The following is a 12,307-nucleotide window of genomic DNA, read 5'->3' as shown; positions in this document are numbered from 1 at the left end:
TAAACTATTTTCTATTTAGTGTTAAACCTTCTTCCCATCCGTTTACTGGCAATTAAGAAGAAACTCTTTCTGTAAGATAATATATCTTAGTGATAAACATCAAAAAAAAATTGTATTCTCAAAAATATCATTTCCTTTATTGCGTCTTTTTTTCAATATTTTTACATGTCCTCAAGTCTTCAAAAAATTGTGCGATCTGTGCCCTGCATAATTGAACTTAGGCAAGGGAATGTAAAAACACGGAAAAATCCAGCCCTGACCTCTTCAAGTCATGCTCCCTGGTGAGGGGCTGTCTCTGCCAGGAAGGAGGGGAAACTGTTGTTGATTCATGTACAGATATCCTGTGGATTAACATCAGATGTGCTCTACCCTCCTACAATGATACCTAAACCACAATTCTTTCTGTCTACCTCCAAAATCCTCTTCTAATGAAAACTGTCTTGGTTGTCACCTATTTTCTTAACCCTTGCTGACCTATTTCCTCAGGGTCTGACTTTAACTACAAGTTTCCTATTTTGGTGTTGACCATTATCATGATAAACCTTAATCTCTTTATTTTCACTTCTACTTCTGTTGCAACATGGCTTATGAGCCACAGCTCCTGCATCAGCGGGGTGCAGATCTGCCTTTGGTGAAGGGTGTCACATGCAGCAACCAGAAGATTACATTCTCAGGGCAGGAACCAGTGCCAGTGATATCAAACAGGGGCAGCTACACTGTCCACATTATTGGTCATCTCCAGATTGCAGCATTTCCTTCCTGAGCATCAGCCTGCTTAGAAGTGCAATGTCCTCCAGGGACTTCAGGAAATAGCTGCAAGGTGACTTAAGAAGGGAAACACATAGTGAGTGCAAGTAAAAGAAAAAAATGTGGTTATTTGGGAATCTCGTTTGACCCTTAGACTGATTTGATCTGGAAAACATACTTTAAGTCTCTTTAGCATGTTCATATAAAATATATAGTGAAATATTTCAGAAGATTGAGCTCAAAACATCTACTTAGGCAATAACTTGTACAATTGTAAATAATGAAGAAATGAGATTGTGTATCTAGTGTTAAGAATAGAGGCCATCAAAATAACATGAGAAATATTGACAAATATTTTATAAATACAGAGTTCCCATCGTGGTGCAGTGGAAACAAATCCTACTAGGAACCATGAGATTGCAGATTCGATCCCTGGCCTCGCTCCATGGGTTAAGGATCCAGAGTTGCCATGAGCTGTGGTGTAGGTTGCAGATGCAGCTCGGATCCTGTGTTGCTGTGGCTGTGGCCGGCAGCTATAGCTCCAATTGGGCCCTTAGCCTGGGAACATTCATATGTCACGGGTGCAGCCCTAAAAAGCAAAAATAATAATAATAATAATAAATATGGTATGGAATAATGGAGGTAGACTTAATGGCCTAGAGAAAGCAATTGGCTAAGAAAAGAAAAAAGTTACCAAATACAGTTAAGTGCATATGCAGAGGATGGAGACTGTAGACCAAAAGATTCCAAAGGTATCTATCCTCTGGGGCGTAAAACTACTCTTGTAGTCTTAATTTAGTCTATCCTTAATTTAGGAAATGCACTCCCTAAAATTAAACAAATCTATTTTCATCAAATGAGCCTTCTGACTAATGTTCTAGCCTTTGTCTATTGCCTACAGGGAAAGAATATGCTGATCTGCTAACAAGAGTAATTCACTGCTAGCTACAGTTATATTTCTCATTACAAGTGAGTAAATTGATATTCTAGTTTATACATCTCTTTTATTGAAATGAAACAATTTTCTAGGATCTAATTATCTCAGAGTTCTGACAAGACCAAATGTCTGGCCTTGCAAAGCTGAAGAAAAAACCCTGGAAGGTGATAAATCAACCACTGGACTATATCCCTAAATGGCTCTCCTCAACTATAGCCAGGGTCCCTAGTGTACAAAGCAACATTGTAAACCTAGGAAATCAACACACCTTGCTTACTGAATTTTTATCAATTTGTTTTCTTAATATTTTCATTTAATGTATTTACTAAAATGTATTTACCACATTAGCAATTAGGGGATATATGTAGTTTATGACTAGTGAATAGTTTAAGTAAAAGAGTAACTTACATGCATGTATAATTTAAATTCCAAGTATTTCTAAAGTTGAGGGTGAGATTTAATAACATAAAAAAGAAAGGAATAGGGAACCAATGCTTGTTGCATTAGATGCAAAACATTTTCCATTACTCAACCTAGAAGTCATTTTCATTTAATCAAAAGCTATGAAGTCCTGTTAATTGAAATTGACAGCATTAATGGCCTGAACCTACCCAGAACACAGATTGGGACTTGAATCCACGTACCAGGACTCAAACCCATCCTAAACCCAGATTGGGACTTGAACCCATGGTTTTAAATTAGAATCACTCACCCAGTGTCTGGACTCACTTTAGGTTCTTCATGCCTCTGCACAGAAGGAATTCAGCAAGAAAGTGATAGGCAAGAAAGATTTATTAAGATAGGACACTTGTGAGAGATGCAAGAGGGCAGGCATGAAAGCTCTGCCCCAAAGATCTGGTGGGCTGCAGTTTTATCATCCAAAGGGAGTGGGGGTTGGAAAAGCCCAACTCTTCCTTTCTAGGAGTAGTAGCTCATCCTTAGTATTCAATAAGGTATGTATTCAAATCAGCCAAAGGGCAGTCCTCAAACTCCTGCCCTTGGTCTGAATCTGAATGCAGTTTCATCCCATTCCCCACCCAATGACCTGAGGCAATTCTCACACCTCCACTCATCAAGCAAGGCTGCCTTGTTCTGAAAGCTTTCTTGAACTTACAGTGGTCTCCCAATGTCCCCCAGGTTTCCCTCTTTATCTGTGGTCCCTTATTGGGACTTGTACAACTACCTGTGCCTACTCCATCCCTGTCATTATGTTACAACAGGAGAGACAGAAACCATTCTGAATCACAGGTAATTACTGCAAGGGCTTTTCAAAGTTTATTATCTCAGGAAACTTGATTTTTTTTTTTTAAGAGTAGCACCTGGGGCATATGGAAGTTCCCAGGCTAGGGGTTGAATCAGGGCTGCCAGCCTACACCAAAGCAGTGAGAGATCCGAGCCACATCTGCAACCTACACCAAAGCTCACAGAAATGCCAGATCCTTAACCCATTGTACCAGGCTTGGGATTGAACCCACATCCTCATGGATACTAGTCAGATTTGTTACCATTAAGCTACAATGGGAAGTCCCTAGTTGTATGAGAAAATGTCCCATTAAAAAGGTAGAAAGGAGATACCCTGGCCATGATGACTAAGCAAAGTCCAGCCAACTGCCCCTAACCATCCCTCCCCCACACATCTGCTTCTATAAACTTGCTTCAGCATCTATTGCCTTGCCTGTCCTTACTGTGGTATGCCCCCAAGCATGGACCCAGAAGAACCAGCCCATAAAAGCCTTGAGAAATCCTTCCTCGGGTCTCAGACTCTGGAGAGCCATCTCCTCTGAGCCCACTGGCATAATAAACCTGAGTTCTCCAACTCTCCAAGTGCTCACTTAGTTTCTTGCCAGGTAAAAGAGCTGCTGGAGCTGATACACTGTGGCCATAGGGCTGCTTCTGGAGCTTATACACTGCAGCCACAGGGCTGCTGCACAGCAGCTATAACAAGTTAATTTCTAATTAAAAGAGCTAAGGACTTAAAGAATTGATGAAGATATCACTTAAAATCTTATAGTTGGGGAGTTCTCTGATAGCCTAGCAGTTAGGAATGTTGTCATCTCCACTGTGGCTTGGATCCCTGGTCCAGGAATTTCTGCATTCCAAGGGCATAGCCAAAAACAAATCTTATAGCTGAAAAGTTATAACTAGAGACTGGACATTTTCTGCAATTAGTACAATAGCAAAGATCTAAACACCCACCTTCCCAAAAATGCCTATTGCGATATTGTGACTTATGTAAAAAATATATTTGGTCTTCCTTCCCTTTTCTGGCAGAGCTCCAAAACCCTTGGAAATTGCTAATAGTGGAGATCTGTAAAGGCGTTTTTGTTAGGCTAATGAAGTGACTTTTGGAAAGCCCCTAAAGAAGTAGGCTACTAGCCAGAACAATCAACCTTGTGATTAGAGGGTGGGAATTTTCAGGACTATCCCTCTGAATGGGGAGAAAAGAGGGGTTGGAGGTTGGATTAATTGCCAACGGCCAATGATTTAATCAATTGTGTCTATGTAACAAAAACCCCAAAGGACAGGCTTTGGGGAGCTTCTGGGTTGGTGAACACTGTGTGGAGATTTGGAGAGAATGGCATGCTCCAAGACGGGGTACAAGCTCCACATCCCTTACCTCATTCCTTGCCCCATGTATCTCTTCCTCCTGGCTATTTCTGAATTTTTTCTTTTAAAATAAACCAGTAATTTAGTGAGTAAACTATTTATGTGAGTTTTGTGAGCCTCTCTAGCAAATTAATTAAACCCAAGAATAGAGTCTGGGAACCTCTGATTTACAGTGAGTCAGCAGTACAGTTAACAATCTGGGCTTGCAACTGGAAACTGAAATTGGGAGAATGGAATCAGTCTTATTAGACTGAACTGTTAACCTGTGGGATCTGAGGCTACCTCCCAGGAGATGAACTGTAGGACACCTAAGCGATATCAGAAAACCGCTTGTTGGTGTGGCGAATCCTCCCAACACACATGTTGAAGGTTGTCCAGGAATCTAAAAAGACCTATGCTCAGCTAGAACAGCTCATCTTGTGTAGAGGTCCTGAATAAGTGGGTATGCCATGTTATACACTTAGAATTTCCACATACATCGTTAGGCAAAAATATGTTTAATGTTCCTTTCTAAGCATGGGGAATTAACTCCCTATCTAAAAATAATTCAACTTAAAAGCTATTAGACAGGTCTGCATAATCATCTTCAGGTATAAATTCACAGCGCACTGTAAAGGAAGAGAAGAGATTACCATTACTCTCTGGCTTTGTTTCAGTGAGGAGATTTTACAAGGGAACAAAAATAATCAAAACCAAAAAATGCAAGTTTCCTTCCTACTTTGTCAGGTCTTCTAAGATCCTGAAATTGGGAGGTTTTGAGGAGTACTTGAAGAATAACCTATTGGCCTAAAACAAATAGGCTGCAGCAAAAATGGGTTTATTTGGATCAACAAAGAACTACAATTTGGAATCTGCAACCATGGCAAGCAATGTCCAAGTCCCCAGCAGGGCGGAGAGGAGAACCCTTTCATCCAGGGGAAAGGAAGGGCTATAGTAAACAGTCCATGGTTTGTCACTGGCAGGGTTATGACTGTCTCTCATTGGATGAGCCCTTGCTAGGCAAGAAGGAGTCTTTCTTTTGCCTGTTGGGGCTATCATCTAGGGCATGAGAGCGCCCCCTTTTGGTCTCTGACTCTATTTAATTTAGGTTTCTGTTTATTTTTATAAACCATAGTTTCCTCCAAACAACAACATATTGGAAAGCTATCATGTACTTATGGCCAGTAACTTTCTCAATTCATATGTTATGTTTTAGTAGAATTCAAACAGTGTTTTCACTACCATCTTCATGAATTACCCTCATTATAGCTTTTATAACTTTATTGATAATCTCAAAGTTTTATCTGAAAGGCCTTTTTTTTTAGTAAATACACCATTTCTTTGTTTCTACATATGCAATTAATATTTGCTTTTTTAATTTAGAAAATACAGCAAAAAAATTAATTTGCAATTTCTCAGATGATCAAAAATATTCAGTAATAGCATCTTTCAGTCTTTTGCTACATAAAAAAAAGTAAATAACTTCTATTTAAATTTGGACATTCCATAAATATTCTTTAACTTATGCTTTCAACATAATATATCCTAAGCATTTAAATGTCATTAAATATTACTACTAAATATGATTTTAATAATTGTATAATACTTCATTAAATTCTTTATGGTCAGACATTTAGTTTTGAATATTTCAACATTATAAATCATGCTTCAACAAAGATTCCTGTACATAAATTATTTGGTAGATCTCTTTAGATGTTCCAGGAATATACTCCAAGAGGAGAAATTATCCAGTAAAAAAGTGCAAAGATTGTAAATTTCCTCTAACACATTGCAAAATTTCCTTCTAGAGTAGTAATAATTGCACCCAAGCAATAATGCACCCAATTTTTCAAAGCAATCACATTTGAAAATTTCAAACTAGTAACATGTTTCTATTTATTTCATTTTGGTATTTCTTGGGGCTGAATAGCTTTTCCGTATTTTATCAGCTATTTTTTTCTTGTGAGTTATTTGTTCGTGTTCTTGACCTATTTCTCTACTGGGATATTTGTATTTCTTATATTGATTGCTGGAACTGTTTTTTATTAAAGATATTAAACTTTCACAAAATGTTCAAGATACTTATATCAGTTGCCATATGCCCTTTAGTAGGTGTATGTATTTTTTTATTGCTCAGATGTTTGTAGTAAAATCTCATTATTTACTTATATGTCTTTTTCTTTGACTTTATGTTTGGAAAAATATTTTCCCATCCTAACATCAGAAACATGCGATAGTTTTACATTTTACTTTTAGCAGTATTCATTATGAATTAATTCTAGGAGTTCCCATGGTGGTGCAGCAGAAACGAATCTAACTAGGAATCATGAAGTTGTGGGTTTGATCCCTGGCCTCGCTCAGTGGGTTAAGATTCTGGCATTGCTGTGGCTGTGGCATAGGCTGACGGCTACAGTTCCAATTAGACCCTTAGCCTGGGAACCTCCATATACCATGGGTGGCCCTAAAAAGATAAAAAGACAAGAGGAAAAAAAAAATTCTGAAATGAAATCTGGGCTAGAGAACTAGCTTTTTATTTCAAAAAGTTTATCAGTTGTTAAAATATTTAATAATCCCACTGATTTGAAAAGCTAGTTATTCATCCATTCAACATGTTATTGGGTGCCTCTTACATTTCATTTTCTGTCACACATATTTTACATAGTCTAAGGTCTGTACCTAGACTTTATTTGGATCTCTTGTCCTATCTAATTACATTCAGGATTTATCATACACTTTAAGTTATTGTTTTCTATGTCATTTAAAGAATTTGCAATTATTCTTATTTTAAGTAGTCTTTAGCCAGTGTTTGCTTTTAATTCTGGACCATGTCTCATTGGAGAATGACTTTTTTAAATTTCCCACATAGATGGGTTTTAATTTGTAGGGAAAATGTATAAGCTTTTATTCATTTCAAATTGTTAGCACATTTTCTGTTTTTTTGATAGGAGCCATCCTAATGGATATGAGATGATTAAGTTCCAGGAATTCTTTAGGTATTAACTCCTTATCAGATATATAATTTGCAAATATTTCCTCCCATTATTATGCATTGCCTTATTAATCTGATAATACACCCTTTCATACACAAAAGTTTTTAAGCAGATACAGCCCTGTTTGTCTCTTTTTGCTTTTGTTTTTCAGCATAGTGACAGCATCATGGAGTATGGGCCAAAGAAGCAAAGGCCAAATACCTGTCTCATCAAACACCTAGCCACTATCTAATGACAGGCTTTCTCATTTTAAGTATTTCAGAAACATATGAAAACATCAAAATAGTGTCGATTAATTACATCTTTACCATCTAGAAGCAATGGATGTTAATATTTATATTTGCTTTACATCTTAAAAAAAATTTAAATTTAAAAAAGTATAGCTAGACCACCTAGTCAACAACAAGCCTTATAATCTTCAAATGACCAGAAGATTGTTTATGAAGTATGTTAATAGAGATGCAAAGCATCATTGTGGAGAATTGGTATCTCAACACTTTGTGTGAAGTTTCCAATATTTTTCTGTTCACAACACCCTTAGTATCTTGTGAAAAAACAGCACCCCCTAAGCCAATAGAAACAACTGTTTCAAAATAAATAGTTCTGTTTATTAAGCAATCTGATGTTAATAGGCTCTGGAACAAGTGTACTAGGAAGGTAGCATCTTATAGAAGATAACAATCACAGGCACAACATCCCATTACCTTTTCCATATTCTATTAGCTAGAAGCAAGACACAGATTCCGCCCACACTCAAGGGGCAGAGATTGTGAAAAGTATATGAACCCCAAGAGTTGGGGGTCATGGTGGCTAACTTAAAGTTTATTCACCACGATAGTTAATAGCAAAAGAAATATATACTTAATTAGTATTAATATTTGATATTCAATGATATAAGCATGGTTTAAAAAAAATCTTGAAGAAAAACTAATGCTACCAGCTTATTGAGCATTAGTTATTATTGCATTTACTTAAATGTTAATTTTGACAAAAACATGACAGAAACTCACAGGTAATTTCAAAGAAGTGAAAATATTTTCAGGAATGATTTTGTTTTTCATCACCACTCAGCAGTCAGGAGCATGATTATCTTCATGGAGGCATTATTTTGTCTCTAACTGTTAAGTATATCACATGCAGTAAGGTGTTAAACTGTAAATGGCAAATACTACCAAGCAAAGGGGATGAGCCTATGCAGACTCTACAGATGGATAAATATATGACAAGGTATAGTGGTGTGGTTCCTAAAACTTCCCTTATTTATTCAGTAAATATTTATTGTTCATTTACTATGTGCCAGATACTGTGCTAGTTATTAAACATAAACAGAGACTAAGTACTTATTTTCAGACCTGTTTTTGTACTTGTCTCTAAATATTTTCCTAGGATCTTAATCAATCTAGTGACTTATTTAAGGTCCAGATTTCCTAAAAATTACATTTTCTACTTCTATTAATGGCTTGGCAAGATCTTCATTACTCTTTAATCAGCCACTTTTCTTTTTTTTTCTCCCCTACTGATGAGCAATGGACTCCTCATTGCTCCCATTTTAGAGTCATCCTTTTTACACTCTTCATTTCTTGGAATAATAGAATCAAATGACAGAAAGGAACTTCAAATGCCGCTTTATGTAAAAATCCATCTGACTCCTCAATCTTTTAGACAGTCTTGGCCAAGCATACATCCAGTCCATATTAAGTACCTTCCATGATGGGCAATTCCATCCCTCAAAAGGCAACATTTTAAGTATATTGGTCCAGCAAATGCCTACTAAGCCACTTACCACAAGGTATTATACTCTATGCTGGGTATACAACGGCGACTAAAACACACAGGGTCCTTGTTCCTCAGGGAAAGGCAGACAATAAACAAGAGAGAAATAAAGGAATGCATAACCATGAATAGTTACGGATGTTCAAAAGGAAGTGGGTGTGATAGAGAAGAGCAGAGGATAGTCAGGAAAAGACTCTCTGAGGAAGTGAGACTTAAACTGAGATCTGAGGGATAATGAAAGGCAGCCATGCCAGTCGTGAAGCGGTAGGAAGGCTCTTGGTACCTGCGATAAACTCAAAGGAAGCTAGGGTGGTTCTGGCATGGAAGGCTGGGGGAAATTGGCACCAGAGGAGGCACAGATCTAGTTTTGAATTGAAATCATTCTCCCCATCATTGCCACTCCACAAGTCCCAGTTTTTCTCCCTTTGAGCCATTCGGAACAGATGGACCTGCTCTGCCCTTAAGCAGCTGGCCTTCTGGTGTTTCCTTGAAGAGTCTCTCTTGTACATCTGCAGCTTCCCTTCACTTGGCTAAGCTTCCTCACCCCTTCACCTTTCCTTCCTATGACTGACAGGCCACATTCTCAGCGTCAAATTCCTTTATGTGTCACAATAGAAACAGTGTAGGCTTGACTTGGTCTTCAAAGGATGTAGTTAGTAAAAACACAATTATTACAAATTACCTCCTAATCAAGAAGCAAATACTTTACTACTTTCTGCTTCATTTCCTGGTGTTAAGATTTTAGTTTTCCCTCAAAGAACCTCTTTAGACCTAGTGATTTCCCAACTCTCTCCTTGCCAAACCTATGCCTCTAGCACTAGCTTCTGTAAAAAGTGCCACCCTATCTCTGGCATCTGAAACTCTCCCTCCTGACTTTGTATTATCTTACACCCAGTCTGCACCACAAATTGTCTCTGGTCTATGACTCTCTGCTGCCCTCTTTTGGCCGTAATCAATGTGAGCTGATGGCAAGCCATTCAACCCCTCTGCTCCACACATTCCCCTAGATGCTGAAGGCGGGAAAAACTCCACCATAATGTAAAATGCCTCCCCTGAGCACAAACAGATACTAGCTCCTCAGATGGAAGGATGTATTAGCCCCACTCACTATATCTTCATGTGTTGTGTATGCCTGTGTGTGTGTCAGGGGGGTGTTTAGGGAAATACTTCACACACTATGCCAGTTTCTGGAACCAGATCAGTAGATCAGAAATGTCTTCCTTTAAAGAGCATAGCTTAATAGGGGATATAGCTATATAAACTGGCAACAATATGTTTTGGCCACTACTCTGATAGGGAAATTATATAACGTTATAGGAGCATTTAAAAGGGAACTCCTAACTATGACTCAGAGCACAAAGAAGTCTTCAGATCTCATACTGTGATTGGAAAAATAGAGTAGGGGTGTCCCACACAGTACCAATGTTGGCAGATAGAACTCAATATGCTTGGCCAACCTGCAGACAAGCGACTCATTCACATAGCACATGCCATTAATCCAGGCTTTGGTCACTTATTCACTTACTCATCTACCAAAAATCAGAATTCTAATGGCCAAACATGACTCCTAAGATACCTAAGAACTCTACCACATATAGGTGATTAGCAACTTTATTGAGAGTTAAACCCGCCCCCCTCAAATCCCTGCAATCTTTAGCTTCATGTTGGCTATCATCTACCATATCACCACCATAAAATGCTCTGTGCTGCTTTCCCCTTAACACACCATTCTATTGCCCATCTCTACCCAAACCTTTTCACTGTACGTTCAAGAATCCTAAGTCCTGAATTACATACAAATCCCTCTATGTGCAGTCCTGTAAAATTTTTTCCTTTATCCTTTTCATGCCTTAAGTCAAGCTGGCCTCAGTCATTTTGAGCTGATATAACAGAATTATCATAAACAAGGTAGTTAATTAACAACAGAAACTTATCTCTCCCAATTCCAGAAGCTATGAAGTCCAAGATCAAGATGTTGGTTCACAGACACACCTCTTCTCACTAAGTCTCACATAACACAAGAGGGGAGGGAACTGTCTTGTGTCTTTTATAAGAGTGCTAATGTCATTCAAGAGGGCTTCACCCTCACGACCCAATCACTTCCCAGTACCATCACATTGGGGATTAGGAGTCAACATGAATTCGGGGGACATAAACACTCAGTCTTTTAACACCCCTCTAAAAATCTTGTTTTTCCTGCAAAGTTCTCTAAAGAAGATTTCTCATTCTCTCACATCCCCAACTATTTGCAATCCCTGGGAGGCCTGTGCCATCTAGTCATCCAGTCACACTCCCTCACCTAGTCACCATCAGTCACCGTCACTAAGTACCATCTAATCATTCTCCTCCTGCATTAAAGACCTTGGCAATAACTCTCTTCCACTCCACTCTTTTCTTGTCCTTGGGAACTTCAAGATCCATTTAGATGATGAAAGCTATAATGGGTCCACTGCTTATGAGTATGATGTCCTTCTTTCTCTTTGACAACTCCATCTCAGTATTATTTACAGAATACTCTTCTGTATATGTCCCTGTACTAGTAATCGCAGTGCTGGTTTTTCTTCTTCTCCCTCCACACCCTTTCCCTGGTAAATCTCATCTACAACTACATCTTCAAGTAACATCTATGTACTAATAAATACCAAATATTGACATCCATCCAAATATCTCTCTTGAGCTCCAGAGACACAAACCTAATGGCTTAAATAGATATTTTTGATTGCCGACAAATAGCTCAAGTCTGTAAGCTCATAGATGAATTGATCATCTGTTACCCAAAAGAACTACTTGTCCTGAGAGTGAACCCTAAATATTAAAACCAGATATATAGGTTTCATCTTCTGTTCCCTCTCTGGTTCCTCTGCACACCCACCTCAAGGCTATCTCTATGCTTCTTCCTTTTCCATTGTCATTTTTCTAATTCAAGTCATCACCATCCCTCAAGTAGATTATCCTGCCTGTCATCCTGCCACCCTACCAATACACTCTTCACAGTGCAGCCATAGTGATCTTCCAAATACGTAATGCTGGTTATATTATTCCTCCGTCTTAAAAATAAAATATTTAAATAGAACACTTCTGCCTTCAGGATGATGTTCAAAATCCCCAGTGTAGAATAATATTCTCTTTAAGCTGGCTCCTCCTAACTCTCCAGCCTCATCCTGCATTGCTCTCCTTCTGTAGTTTCATTTTTCTCACAATGCTGAACCTCTTGGGTGCCATGCTTCAGGATGAGGCAACATTAACAAGTTTTTTTGAACCATCAAAATTCTAC

Source organism: Phacochoerus africanus, chromosome 2 (genome assembly GCF_016906955.1).
Source record: "Phacochoerus africanus isolate WHEZ1 chromosome 2, ROS_Pafr_v1, whole genome shotgun sequence".
Taxonomy (NCBI): Eukaryota; Metazoa; Chordata; class Mammalia; order Artiodactyla; family Suidae; genus Phacochoerus; species Phacochoerus africanus.
This window is presented reverse-complemented; position numbering follows the sequence as displayed.